Source organism: Scylla paramamosain, unplaced genomic scaffold (genome assembly GCF_035594125.1).
Source record: "Scylla paramamosain isolate STU-SP2022 unplaced genomic scaffold, ASM3559412v1 Contig110, whole genome shotgun sequence".
Lineage (NCBI taxonomy): Eukaryota > Metazoa > Arthropoda > Malacostraca > Decapoda > Portunidae > Scylla > Scylla paramamosain.
The window spans coordinates 55,001-70,000 of NW_026973775.1; the positions used below are offsets into that span (position 1 = coordinate 55,001).

The 15,000-nt window shown below is 42.2% G+C and overlaps 1 non-coding gene across 1 annotated transcript in view; it reads left to right on the forward strand.

The window, feature by feature from the left end:
* Window positions 1-14,900: 14,900 nt before the first annotated feature.
* Window positions 14,901-15,000, forward strand: part of LOC135099209 (5S ribosomal RNA) — a 119-nt gene continuing 19 nt past the window's right edge. Inside the window, exon 1 of the ribosomal RNA XR_010267783.1 lies at window positions 14,901-15,000. This exon is cut by the window's right edge and continues 19 nt beyond it. This is a non-coding gene — a ribosomal RNA (5S ribosomal RNA).

A 15,000-nucleotide genomic window follows, 5' to 3' on the forward strand; every position in this document is an offset into this window, starting at 1 on the left:
TGGCCTAACCTAACCTAACATAACCTAACTTAACCTAACCTAACCTAACATAACGTAACATCACCTAAACTACCCTAAACTAACACTAACAACCTAACCTAAATTAACCTAACCTAACCTAACTTAACCTGACCTGACCTAATCTAACCTAACTTCGCCTTACTTGAATTACATTCAAGTATCGATCAGTCAGTGGAGCCGAGGCTTGCTGGTTTTTCCCATCCTTCACAACCCAACCGACACATATACACACACACACATTCTCTCTCTCTCTCTCTCTCTCTCTCTCTCTCTCTCTCTCTCTCTCTCTCTCTCTCTCTCTCTCTCTCTCTCTCTCTCTCTCTAACTCCCTTCGTGATTTCTGGCATCTAGCCAAAAAGTATCTCCAATAACTTTGCTGCTTCTTCTTTCCCTACTCTATTTCAACCAGATGGCACCACTGCTATCGCATCTATTTCTAAAGCTGAAATCTTTGCTCAAACCTTTGCTAAAAATTCTACATTGGACGATTCTGGGCTTGTTCCTCCCTCTCCTCCACCCTCTGACAACTTCATGCCACCTATTAAAATTCTTCGCAATGATGTTTTCCATGCCCTCGCTGGCCTAAACCCTCGGAAGGCTTATGGACCGGATGGGGTCCCTCCTATTGTTCTCCGAAACAATGCCTCCATGCTTGCACCTTGCCTATTCAAATTCTTTCAGCTCTGTCTGTCAACACTACCTTTCCTTCTTGCTGGAAGTTTACTTACATTCAACCTGTTCCTAAAAAGGGTGACCGTTCTAATCCCTCAAACTACCATCCTATTGCTTTAATTTCCTGCCTATCTAAAGTTTTTGAATCTATCTTCAACAGGAAGATTCTTAAACATCTATCACTCCACAACCTTCTATCTGATCGCCAGTATGGGTTCCGTCAAGGCCGCTCTACTGGTGATCTTCTGGCTTTCCTTACTGAGTCTTGGTCATCCTCTTTTAGAGATTTTGGTGAAACTTTTGCTGTTGCCTTGGACATAATTATCAAAAGCTTTTGATAGAGTCTGGCACAAAGCTTTGATTTCCAAACTACCCTCCTACGGTTTCTATCCTTCTCTCTGTTTACTTCATCTCAAGTTTCCTTTTTGACCGTTCTATTGCTGCTGTGGTAGACGGTCACTGTTCTTCTCCTAAATCAATTAACAGTGGTGTTCCTCAGGGTTCTGTCCTGTCACCCACTCTCTTCTTATTATTCATTAATGATCTTCTAAACCAAACTTCTTGTCCTATCCACTCCTACGCTGAAGATACCACCCTGCACTTTTCCACGTCTTTTCATAGACGTCCAACCCTTCAGGAGGTAAACATATCACGCAGGGAAGCCACAGAACGCCTGACTTCTGATCTTTCTAAAATTTCTCATTGGGGCAGAACAAACTTGATATTGTTCAATGCCTCAAAAAATCAATTCCTCCATCTATCAACTCGACACAACCTTCCAGACAACTATCCCCTCTTCTTCAATGACACTCAACTGTCCCCCTCTTCTACATTGAACATCCTCGGTCTGTCCTTTACTTATAATCTGAACTGGAAACTTCACATCTCATCTCTAGCTAAAACAGCTTTTATGAAGTTAGGTGTTCTGAGACGTCTCCGCCAGTTTTTCTCACCCCCCCAGCTGCTAACTCTGTACAAGGGCCTTATCCGTCCATGTATGGAGTATGCTTCACATGTCTGAGGGGGGTTCCACTCATACTGCTTTTCTAGACAGGGTGGAATCAAAAGCTTTTCGTCTCATCAACTCCTCTCCTCTAACTGACTGTCTTCAGCTTCTCTCTCACCGCCGCAATGTTGCATATCTAGCTGTCTTCTACCGCTATTTTCATGCTAACTGCTCTTCTGATCTTGCTAACTGCATGCCTCCCCTCCTTCCGTGGCCTCGCTGCACAAGACTTTCTTCTTTCTCTCACCTCTATTCTGTCCACTTCTCTAACGCAAGAGTTAACTAGTATTCTCAATCATTCATCCCTTTCTCTGGTAAACTCTGGAACTCCCTGCCTGCTTCCGTATTTCCACCTTCCTATGACTTGAATTCCTTCAAGAGGGAGGTTTCAAGACACTTATTCATCATTTTTTGACCACTGCTTTGACCCCTGTATGGGACTGGCATTTCAGTGGGCATTTTTTTTATTACATTTTTGTTGCCCTTGGCCAGTGTCCTTCCTACATAAAAAAAAAAAAAAAATAGTAGTAGTAGTAGCAGTAGTAGTAGTAGTAGTAGTAGTAGTAGTAATGCTATTTTTCATATATTTAGTAATTTTTTTTTTTCATATTATTATTTATATTTATATTTTTTGTTTTGTTTTGACATTCATACGAATGCTATAAAGGTGAAGCATAGAAATTTATTTGATTGATTAATTAATTTATATATCTATTTATTTTGATTTTTTAAATTAATTAATTTATTTATTTTTATTATTATTATTTTTTTTTTTTATGTCTCTATGATAAGCAAAGCATTATAGAATTTATGAAAGCACATATCCTCTAGAGTCTTGCCCTACAAAAGATTCTGTAAAGTAAAAAATAAAGGGAATAAGTGTCAGTGACGTTTGATGAATAGAGGAAGGCGTGGCAGAAATTACCATAAAACGTATATAAATGAAAATTTATCTTCCTCGTATTTTCCAACTTGCGTTTGCTTCTTGAAAATTTAACTGGGTGGGTCATATAGCAGACATATTGTTCTTTCCTCCATTGTAGTTTGTTTCCAGCAAGCCCCCTAAATAAAGTTTCTGTTTTTTTTTTTTTTTTTTTTTTTTTTTAAAGAAATGAGGAATTACATTCTAACGCTGATCACTGAGCGGAGCGTAGACGAGCTGCTATCCTCAAGGACGTTACCTCTCTCTCTCTCTCTCTCTCTCTCTCTAAATAAGACTTTAAATAAAAAGAATATATATATATATATATATATATATATATATATATATATATATATATATATATATATATATATATATATATATATATATATATATATATATATATATATATATATATATATTAAAAGACAATGAATATCCTCTGGGGAAGGGGTGACAATCCTTATTTAACCCTTAATTTCAGTTGAATTTTGACAAGTCTACGTTAAAATGTTTCCATTTTTCTGCAGTGATAAAGAAACGTAGAGGGGTAGCTAATATATTTAATTGTTAATTGTATCTTTTTTTCTTTCTTTTTTTCATTTATTCTTTTATTAATTTTTCTTTTCATTGCTTAATTATGCATTATGCCGACACTGCAGGTTACAATTGCAGATATTGCAAGTATTTTTGACACAATACAAGTACATCCAGCTAAACTATTGCTACAGTATAGAGAGAGTATTTCGATTACATACCTTATTCTTCATCTTCTTTTCTTCTTTTTTTTTTTTAATAAATATAATAATAAATAAATAAGTAAATAGGTATTGTCAAATGAAATCGTCGAGATTACGCAGGGGTTTCGGGCAATACTTGGATGGGTGACTACACAAGCCTCATCTGTCTGAAAAAAAATAAATAAATAAAAAAAATAAGAATAAGAATAGGGAGAATGAACGAAAATTTTAAGTAATAAAGATAACAGTAAGAATTATTATAACAAGAATAAGAAAAATTACAATAAAGGAATATAAAAAAAAAGAAAGAAAGCATCCCATGTCTTTCTTCCTAATTGTCATAGAAGGGTGAATTCTTTTGTATATTTTCCAACATTTCCAATACAACGATATGAATGGGGGAAGAAAGAATAAGAATAATAGAAAGAAGGCCTCCCAACACCTAGTTCTCCGGTCTTGGCCAATTAGCTAACGGCGGGATCAGCGCAGTTAAGCAGGGGGTCCGGGAAGAACTTGGATGGGTGACCACAAAAGCCTCATCTCTCTGAGAATAGAAAAAAATAGCAATAAGAATGAGGAGAATGAACGAAAAACGAAAATAATAAAATAACAATAACAACTATAATAAAAAAAAGAAGATTAAGAATAAAAAGAACAAAAATAAGGGAAAAAAGTAATAATATATCTCTCTTGCTAATTGTCGTAGAATTATGAATGAAGGGTTAATTTTAGTGCATATTTTCCAACATTTTCAGCACAACAATGCAACAACAATACAGGAAAGAATAAGAATAAGAGAAATAAGCCCTCCCAACACCTTGTTCTCCGCTCTTGACCAATCAGCTGACGGCGGGATCAGCAAGGTTAAGCAGGGGGTCCGGGCAGAACTTGGATGGGTGACCGCACAAGCCTCATCTCTCTAAAAGTAGGATAAATAAGAATAAGATAAGGAAGAATAATAAAAAAAAATGAAAATAATAAAGATAACAATATTAATTATGACAAGAATAAGAAAAAAATAGAATAAAAAGAATGAAAAAAATAAGAATATCACAACTTTCTTGCTAATTGTCTTAGAATTTTAAATGACATGTCAGTTCTGCTGTATATTTTCCAAGATTTGTTATGAATGAGGGAAGAAAGAATAAGAATAAGAATAAGAATAAGAACAAAATGAATTAGACTAACAATAATGATCACATCTTTCATGCGGTGACTGCGTGGGCGATGAGCCTCACTGGACGTTTCTGACCAATCACAAGGCAGGGTTGGAGTCGTCGGGCCCACCCGATTCATATATAAAGGGATTTTGTGGGAAGCGCGGGCAGACTCAGCTGAGTGTTCGTTGTGAGTTGTTGTTACCACAACTATGGCACGTACCAAGCAAACGGCTCGCAAGTCCACTGGTGGCAAGGCGCCCCGCAAGCAGCTTGCTACAAAGGCAGCTCGCAAGTCTGCTCCAGCCACTGGAGGTGTCAAGAAACCCCACCGTTACAGGCCTGGAACCGTTGCTCTCCGTGAGATCCGCCGTTATCAGAAGAGCACTGAGCTGCTTATCAGGAAACTGCCTTTCCAGCGCCTGGTGCGTGAAATTGCTCAGGATTTCAAGACTGACCTCCGCTTCCAGTCCTCTGCTGTCATGGCTCTCCAGGAAGCTTCCGAGGCTTACCTCGTGGGTCTGTTTGAGGATACCAACCTGTGCGCCATCCATGCCAAGCGCGTGACTATCATGCCAAAGGACATCCAACTGGCTCGTCGCATCCGTGGCGAGCGTGCCTAAGAAGTCATCCACGAATGATCTTCATAACAGCAATATCTAGGCCCTTTTTAGGGCCAAACATCTCTTTCATTAAAGAATTTTCATAGACAATCTGTTTGGTTTTGTGGAAGAAAATATTTATTTTCCATCTTTCAGTATCAGGTATCGACTTTCAACTCAATATCCTTCCCCCCTTTTTTTTTTTTTATATTATTATTATTATTCCCTCTTCCATGGCCATATCTCTTTCACTTGGGAGAATTTTTATCTTTCTTTATCTCTATTTTTTTTTTATCTTTTCTTTATCTCCACAGAATAATAATCACGATAATAATAAGCATAATAATAATAATAATAATAATAATAATAATAATAATAATAATAATAATAATAATGATACAATAATTATTATAATAATAATCATAATAAAAACAACAATATTAATATTATTAATAATGATAATAATAATAATAATAATAATAATAATAATAATAATAATAATAATAAAAATAATAATAATAATAATATTAATAATAATAACAATAATTATAATAATAATGCATTTGTCTATATCGTATCTTTTTTCCTTTTCAAGTGTGGCTCCAATGGAGCCGGGTATTATTTTATACTGGCAGCAGTATACTGGCCGCCTGTTTACTTGGAGGAGGTATACTTGGTAACAGCCTTGGTGCCTTCAGAAACAGCGTGTTTTGCCAGTTCACCAGGCAGAAGAAGACGGACAGCGGTCTGGATTTCCCGGCTGGTGATGGTGGAGCGCTTGTTATAGTGTGCCAGGCGGGATGCCTCGGCAGCGATGCGCTCGAAAATGTCATTCACGAACGAGTTCATGATTGACATGGCCTTGGAGGACACGCCAGTGTCTGGGTGGACTTGCTTGAGCACCTTGTAGATGTAGATGGAGTAGCTCTCCTTCCTCCTGCGCTTCTTCTTCTTGTCGCCCTTGGCAATGGCCTTCTGTGCCTTGCCAGCTTTCTTGGCAGCCTTTCCTGATGCTTTGGGAGGCATAGTGTCGCCGTACTGCTGTGAGAACGAGTGTGCGTTTTCTTTTTTTTTTATCTTTATTGAGGAAGTGGATGTTATAAAGGAGCGGGGGTGGGGGTAGGTGAGAGGACGGGAAAAAGTGTGTGAAATAAATGAAATACAGTTGGAGGTAGAAAGTGTCCGGGCGGTCCGGGAAGCTTTTTTTTTTTTTTTTTTTTTTTTTTTTTTTTTTCCCAAGTGATGAAGGATACATTATGTATAGTACATACATGATAATACACATGATATATAAACTATTTTGCATAACATTGTAGTTATATATATCAAGGTGGAGAGCAAAAACATAACTATTTTGCATAACATTGTAGTTATATATATCAAGGTGGAGAGCAAAAACATATTATATGTACGTAAATATTAAAAAATAAGTAATATAACGTGACATGAAAGCAAAAATTATGTAATACAAGAAATACACATATATGATACATTGCACAACATTGTATATTAGATATTACCTAGTGAAGGGCAAGACATAGTAAATATTTGTAACAAATAATACAGAAACACATAACGTAACATGATAACGAAAGTTTTGTAATACAAATAACGTAACATGATAACGAAGGTTTTGTAATACAAGAAACAGGAGCAGCTTGTTGAGGAACAATAAACATTGAGAGTGCAATAATTAAAGTGTCATAATTTATAGATTTTATATAAATAAATGAGTAAATAAAAAAGGAAAACACAAGGATGTACAATAAACATTGAGAGTGCAATAATTAAAGTGTCATAATTTATAGATTTTATATAAATAAATGAGTAAATAAAAAAGGAAAACACAAGGATGTACATAAGGGAAGTTATGGGTTTGGTTTAACTCATCTATCGGTACCGGGGTGCAGGGCTGGGGTCCATCTCGAGTGTCAACAGGCTCCGTGGAAACCATGCATGTTGGTGGTTGGGGGCCTCTCTGTGTAGTTCCTGTAGGGCAGAGAACTGTTCCCAGCCCATTTCCTCCAGTCTTTGCCAGACTCTGTACGCCAGGGCGTGGAGCCTGACGTTGAGGGCTGGGATGGAGGCCTCCTCGTGCATGGCTTCCGCTGTTTGGAAGTCGTCCCAGCGAACGTCCAGAGCAAATCGTAGGGCTGCGTTCTGCACTCGCTGGAGCCTGCTGATGGCGTATTTGCTGAAGGCGTGCGTGGGGACAGGGGGATATGTGAGAACCGGGATCACCAGAGTCTTGATAAGGTGGAGCTTAAGGTCGCGGTTTAGGTCCCTGAAGCGGTACAAAGCTCCCAGGGCCCTCCTTGCCTGTTGGATTCGGCTTGATACATGGGAGGTGTAGCCCCGTCCTGAGAGCTGAAGCCCCAGCAGCCTCCCACGTGGTTGGAAGTCGACCAGGTCTCCTTCCACTAGCAGAGGTGTTGGGTTGTGGGTGGCCAGGGGGATGACCGCGAACTTGTTCAAGTTTGTCCGGATTCGCCACTCTTCCTCGTACCTGTTGACTCTGGCGATCTCCCTTCCTGTCCTGGAATTGAGCATCCTGGACGACCTCCCTGGATGAAAGATGAGCTGGGTGATGTCGTCTGCATACTGGACGTTTATTCCAGCATTGGAACTCGGACAGTCCCGGGTATAGATGGCGTAGAGTGTGGGGGAGAGGACACTCCCTTGTGGGACCCCAGCTGAGAGAGGGAACGGTGGCCCTGTGCGGTTGCCAATTCTGATCCTGGCAGTCCTGTCCTCCAGGAAGTCGCAAAGCAAACGTTCTATAGGACCGGGGAGCCCTAGGTTTAATATCTTGAACTTGAGTCCAGGATGCCAAACCTTATCGAAAGCCTTGCTTACATCCCGAAGGACAAGGTTGCATCTGCTACCAGATGCCTCCTGGACCGCCAAGGTCTCTGTGACAACCGCAATGGCATGGGTCGTCCCCACTCCCCTCCGGAATCCATATTGCCCGGGACTGAAAACACCATCTCCCTCCAGGTGGTCGCGCAGGCGCTTGGTGATTATTCTCTCCAGCAGCTTCCCCGGGGTCTCCAGAAGTGAGATGGGGCGGTAGTTTTCTGGGCGGGAAGGATCCTTCCCAGATTTCGCCACCATCCTCATCTCAGCTTCCTTGAAGCCGTCAGGGAAGTAGCCGGCAGAGAGGGCAGAATTAAAGATGTCACACAGCCTTCCCACAGCCCGGTCTGGAAGATGGTTCAAAATGAGCTTATTGATCGAGCTCCTGCCGGGGCAGGTTGCTTTACTCGTCTTGATGGCGTTCCGGATCTCCTCAGAGGAAATGAGACAATCAAGTGCTGAGGCACCAGACAGTCTCACAGGGTCTGCTGTGTCGTACGGGAAGGTCCTGTCTACGTGCTGTCTAAGGTAATCCAACACAGTGTTGTTGTCCTCAAAGTCATTGTCATCGTCCTGGAAGACAGGCTCCCATATTGCAGTCAGTAGTTTTTCTTTGTCTATGGCTGAGTAGTGTCGGTGTCCGTTCCCGTCAGTCAGGAAGGCTGAGTCAGGTCCAGTGGCACGACCAGAGAGTCTTTTTACGTCTGTCCAAAATTTCTTAGGATCATTATGGGAAGAGGCCAGTCTTGCTAGGGTATGGCCCCAGCAATTTGCGGCCTCATCCCGTCTAGAATCAGTTAGTGTCTGTCTAAGCTGTCTGTACCTTCTGAAATTGTCGTATGTCCATCCAATCCTGGTTGCCTGGTCAAGTAATGCCTGGAATTGTATTCTGGTCATTTGTGTTGTCCTGGAGGGTCTAGGGCATGGAATCGTCCTATATACCGTCTTAGGTATGTGTCTGTCAGCTACTGTCCTAATTGTCCGCATCCAAAGGTCCAGAGCATCGTCAATGTCTTCTAGTCCCGCATGGGAAATGTTTGGCAGGTTCGTCATGGCAAGTTGGTCATCTTCTTTAAAGCTGTCCCAGTCAGCGGAGTGGAAGGAGAAAGTTGGGGTTGTGGCGATAAGTATAGGGGAAGAGCAGATATCAATCACCATAGGGAGGTGATCACTTGAGGTCAGAGGTCCTGGGGAAACATAGTGTGCAAAAGAATTGGAGGGGTTGGTTAGGATGATGTCAGGGGAGGAAGGGGCATTGGGGCCGAAGTAGGTAGGAAAAAAAGGTCCAATGTGTCTAGCAGTCTGTCGACGAAGATAGTCTGCGAGGTCACGGCCTACTGTATTAGTGGAAGTGTTTCCTAGAGTAGGGTGTCTAGCGTTTAAGTCTCCGGCAAATAACACAGGGGAGTTTCTACGAAAAAGTCTAAGAAAGTCAGGGTGGGGAAGGAAGGGCCGACGGGGGGGAAGATAGGAAGTGGCGACAGTCAAGGGTCCGACCTCTGTCTCTATATCAATGGAAAGAGTCTCAGATAAGTAGTCATCCTCTAGTCTTGAGTATTGCAGTCTAGTTCGAATCGCTATTGCTACACCGTCGTGTAGTTCGTTGGTAGTGTTGCGTTGTATTATCCTGTATCCTGGTATTTTAAGTCTTTTGTCATGTGTTAGACCGTGACTGTTGATTAAAACAATGTCAGGATCAAACTGTCTGTATGTGTTGCTTAAGTCGTACTTACGTCCATTCCAGGCTAGAACATTATGTTGGATTACCCTTAGTCGAGTCATCGTCCTGTCCTAGAGCGTATCTGCTTCCTCTGACGGGAGGATCTGGGGCGCCGGTTAGGTGGGGGACTTGCCTGCTGAACTCGTTCGATTTGGGGGTCTTGGGATGTTTGCCTACTCAAACTCAGGGAGCGAGATGGAGAGGAGGTCTTCCTAGGGTGTTGGGGGACAGAGCTGTGGTCTTCCGAGTCGTGTTCTACGTCGACTTCGTCGTTCTCCGGGTCCGTGTCTTCGTAGTCAGAGGAGGAAGATGCTGGGAAGTCATTCCTGGGTTCAATGGGGATGGGGGATGCCAGAGGGTCCTGGATTGGTTGCATCTTTCCCGTGATGGCTTTAATGATGGCATGCGAGGGTGGGTTGGGAGGCAACTTGATGTCTGGTAGGTTATTCATTGCCAGGCTGGCAGAGAGGGTGGTTTGGAAAGAACCAGGTGTTGCGCAGTTGACCATGTGCGCGTGCATGACGCACACGAGGCCAGTAAGGTTGAAAGCTGGCACTTCCTGGGGAGTAGAAGCAGCGGCTTGGGCATAGGAAGTGGAGGCCTTCCTCATCGCCTCCTTACGCATGCGTTCCTCCTTCTCTTTTAGTGCATTTTTCCGGGCAGGGCAGCGCATGGCCATACAACTGTGTGCCTGGCCACAGTGAAGGCAGCGTTTCTCTATTGCGTGGCAGTCTCGGAAGGAGTGCTCGTTGCTGGAGCACTCAGAGCACACTCTGAATCCTTGAGGTCGGGGGCATTGCCTAGTTGAGTGGTCCTCAATAGCATAACAGGTGTTGCATGTAAGTAGAGGTGTGTAGGTTTCCTCCTTTATCTGGTGGGGAGGAAGCGAGATCGAAAAAAGGAGGAGACCTTCCTCTCGAGCCCTTCTTGCCATCTGACTGGAGCGGAAAGTGAACTTGACAGTGTTCGATCTGTGGAACTTGAATACTTCCTGGATCTTTGCCCAGGTCTGGACACGTTCCACTTCCGCTCGCATTTCCTCAGTGTCATGTTGGTACACCAGGTCATCCAGTCTGAAGCAGATTACTGTTCTTTTCGCTTTAAGTTCTGGCGGTAGGATAGCTGTAAAGTTGTCCTGTGAGAGTTTATGGAGCAGGTCATCTTGAAAAATTGCGTCAGTGTCCTTATCTGAAGCAGTAAGGACTATTACTGCGTCAGCGGAGGGAATGAGTCGTGTCACTCTCACAGTAGGCGCCAGAAGTTGGAGGAGTCGGCTTCTGGTGCCGAGCTCCTTTGGGCGTAGGTGTTTAATTTTAACTCGCCCCATGGCTGGGCCTTAAAGGAGCTAGGGGAAAATCCTAAGCCATCAGGAAAGGTCAGGTACTGTTGACACAGGACACTGGGGTAGCACTGAGAATACGTGTATCACTGAAGCATTGAGAACACGTGTATCACTGAGGCACTCACTTTTACGGGTGGGGTAGGGAGTAAAACCTGGGCACTGGGGACTAAATCCTTGGCACTGCGAGTAAATGGGCGGCGAGATGGGGTAAAACCCTGGGCACTAAGGAGCAGAGTCGAGTAAATCCTGTCAGTTGAAAAGTGGTATATATATTAGCGTGCCTACTCAGGATCAGGAGTCGCCACCTCAGCGAGCGTCCTGATTGGTCCAGACGCGCTCTGGGCCGATCTGATCTCGCGTATATATAGCCGTTTTTCCCAAAATTCACTACTTGCTCGCAGAGCTACCGACGAGGTTAGAGTACTCGCGCTCCTCATTTATCACCAACAACAACAACTACTACTACTACTACTACTACCACAACATCCATTATCATGTCTGGACGCGGCAAGGGAGGAAAGGTGAAGGGAAAGTCAAAGTCCCGTTCCAGTCGTGCTGGACTCCAGTTCCCGGTCGGCAGGATTCATCGCCTTCTAAGGAAAGGCAACTACGCCGAGCGCGTGGGTGCTGGTGCCCCCGTGTACCTTGCGGCAGTTATGGAGTACCTGGCTGCTGAAGTCCTTGAGCTTGCCGGCAATGCCGCCCGTGACAACAAGAAGACTCGCATCATCCCACGTCACCTGCAGCTGGCCATCCGCAACGACGAGGAACTTAACAAGCTCCTCTCCGGAGTCACCATTGCACAGGGTGGCGTGCTGCCCAACATTCAGGCCGTGCTCCTTCCCAAGAAGACTGAGAAGAAGTAAATAAAGGGCCTCCCTCCCCTTCAGCCAATATCACCATCAATCCGGCTCCTCTTCGGAGCCACACGTTCAAACATCTAGAGAGTTGTGTAGACTATACTGGTATATCAATAATAAGCAAGTAGTGTATACTATATTTCTACTAATGTACCTGCTGTGTGTCACAGTGGAGAGTTGATTAGATGTGTTGCCTATTGTGATATGTTGAGCGTCTTTTTCATCTCAATGTATATTTTGTTTTATGAGAAACTGAGAACGATGAGGGGCGTGATCATTGAAATAAGTCAATGATAATAATAATAATAATAATAATAATAATAATAATAATAATAATAATAATAATAATAATAATAATAATGATAATAATAATAATAATAATAATAATAATAATAATGATAATAATAATAATACTTGGAGAAGACCTGATGAAGTGAGAAAGATGGTTATAATTAATAATGGTTTCTTTTCTTAGCTCAGATAGTGATAGTGAACATGGTTATGAGAAAGTAGTAGTAATAATAGTAGTCTATGGTCCTTCTTTCTTTTCATGTTTGTGGACCTTAAAAAGGTCCGGGAGATGATGTTATTCAATGATGATAATGCAAGCTGAATAGCTGGCACCATCTCAATAATGGAGCGATTTAACCACCAAATCCGTACAGGGTACGGCCCTGACGCTTGAGGGCGTAGACAACGTCCATGGCAGTAACGGTCTTACGCTTGGCGTGCTCGGTATAGGTGACAGCATCCCTGATAACGTTCTCAAGGAACACCTTGAGCACCCCACGAGTCTCCTCGTAGATGAGACCAGAGATGCGCTTGACGCCACCTCGGCGAGCTAGACGACGGATAGCAGGCTTGGTGATTCCCTGGATGTTATCACGCAGAACCTTACGGTGACGCTTGGCGCCTCCCTTTCCAAGACCCTTGCCTCCCTTGCCGCGGCCAGTCATGGTGATGAGAGCTGCTAGTACGACGTAAGAACGGTCTAACAGGAAGCTCACGAATGTGCCTCAAAATAACATAACATAACAAAGAGAGAAAAGATGGGGAGGGAGAAGTGGGGATAGTGGGAAGAATAGGGGGGTGATAAGAAGGGAATTGTAGTAGGAGAAATAGTCACTGGGGCTTGACCCAGGCGCAATTTGAATTAGGAGGGACATCTTTTTTTTATGTTTTTTATTTATTTATTTATTTTTTTTTTTTAACGTGTTATATTCATTCTAAGATGGCCAGGAAGACAAGGGCTTTATCGGGGAAAGCAGGAGAGTCCTCCACCAACCGAGCAAGCCAAGCCCAACACAGCCACAGCCACGGACGCCGCCCACGCACCCAAATCCCCGGGCCAAACCACGCACAAGTTAGGGGCCAGACTATCCAGAGCCTGCATTATCAGGTTGTGAAAGAGGAGTGAAGGACAGTCAGAGTAAAAAGGGTTTTTTTGTGCTTTTTATTGGTTCAAAGAAGGACAGAGGAAGAATTGCATCCGTATAGCGGAGGGACCTACAGTTTTACGTGGGTTCCGAACCACGGATAGTAGTAGAGTGATTTGGTGATGGCCGGGATATTTATTGTATGATGTAATGTGGTGGGTGAAAAAAGCGGTGTTGGTCCTTTTTTCTTGTGTCCTGTGACTCGTCCTGCAAAAAGGCCACCCTGCTAAAAAAAAAAAAAAAAAAAAAAAAAAAAAAAAAAAAAAAAAAAAAATATATATATAAATATATATATATATATACATATATACACATACACACACATACATACATATATACATATATACATATACATACATATATACACATATATACATATACACATATACACACATATACATATATATATATATATATATATATATATATATATATATATATATATATATATATATATATATATATATATATATATATATATATATATATATATATATATAAATATAATATAAAAAATGTCGTGGTGTTATATGCATGGGGAGGGAGAGGATGGTTTGTGATAATGATTGACGTGATGGTAGGATGTGCAATGACAGAGGCTCGAAAAGGCTCCCTCACCGCAACGAGGGGTCAAATCTAATACCATCTGCCTGCACGCGGTAAGTCGCTGGTGGCGGGGGGTGAATGGGGATTCCTGCATGGATGCTTCCAGGGCCCCGCCCCACCATCTCTTGACTACCTTCCTGCCCAGCCCTTGCCGCACCCAACTACCTCTGTGTGGGGGGTGAAGTGGCTTCCACTGAATGGTGTGGTTACCGTCCCCATCATCAGTACTGGCCGCTCCTTAACTACCTCGGGGGGTACCGCTACCGGAACGTCATGCCGACGGCCGGGGGCCCCATTGCCGTGACGTCGCGCGGTATATATTGAGCCAGAGCGGTCGTGCGTGTAGTAAATTACTATTTTCCCTGTTTTTCTCACTTAATTTAACATTATCGGGTCATATGCATAGGTTTTCTGTTTCAGTGTTGACCCTGCAACTGCACATTTATGACTAAATTCACATACACAAGCACAAATGTGAATAAAACTCAATATAAAGGTGGAGGGGTTGCAAGATTTTCCGGCGCGCTAAGGCATGCCGAGATAATATACCTTCTCCCCTGACTCTTTTCTTGTAGGCATGCGCAAGATTCATTCAGTATCAAGTAATGTTTCAACTGAATTCATATTCTAATTTTCAGAAACTATCTTCCATTTGGTAGCATAACCAGTTTCCCCTCTTCTAGTTGGAAGAAAAAACAAATATATTTATTAACACTAACTCCTTGCTCTTCCAGTATGGTTTATGTATATATATATATATATATATATATATATATATATATATATATATATATATATATATATATATATATATATATATATATATATATATATATATATATATATATATATATATATACTCGTATATATAGAATTATAACTATACTATGAAAAGCGTTGCTTTCATAACTAAGCAGGAGAACATCATCTTCAAATAGTCGATAAGTCAAGCTCATCAGAGCCAACGACCACACCACGTTGAATACACCGCTTCTCGTCTGATCAGCGAAGTTAAGCAACGTTGGGTCCGGTTAGTACTTGGATGGGTGACCGCCTGGGA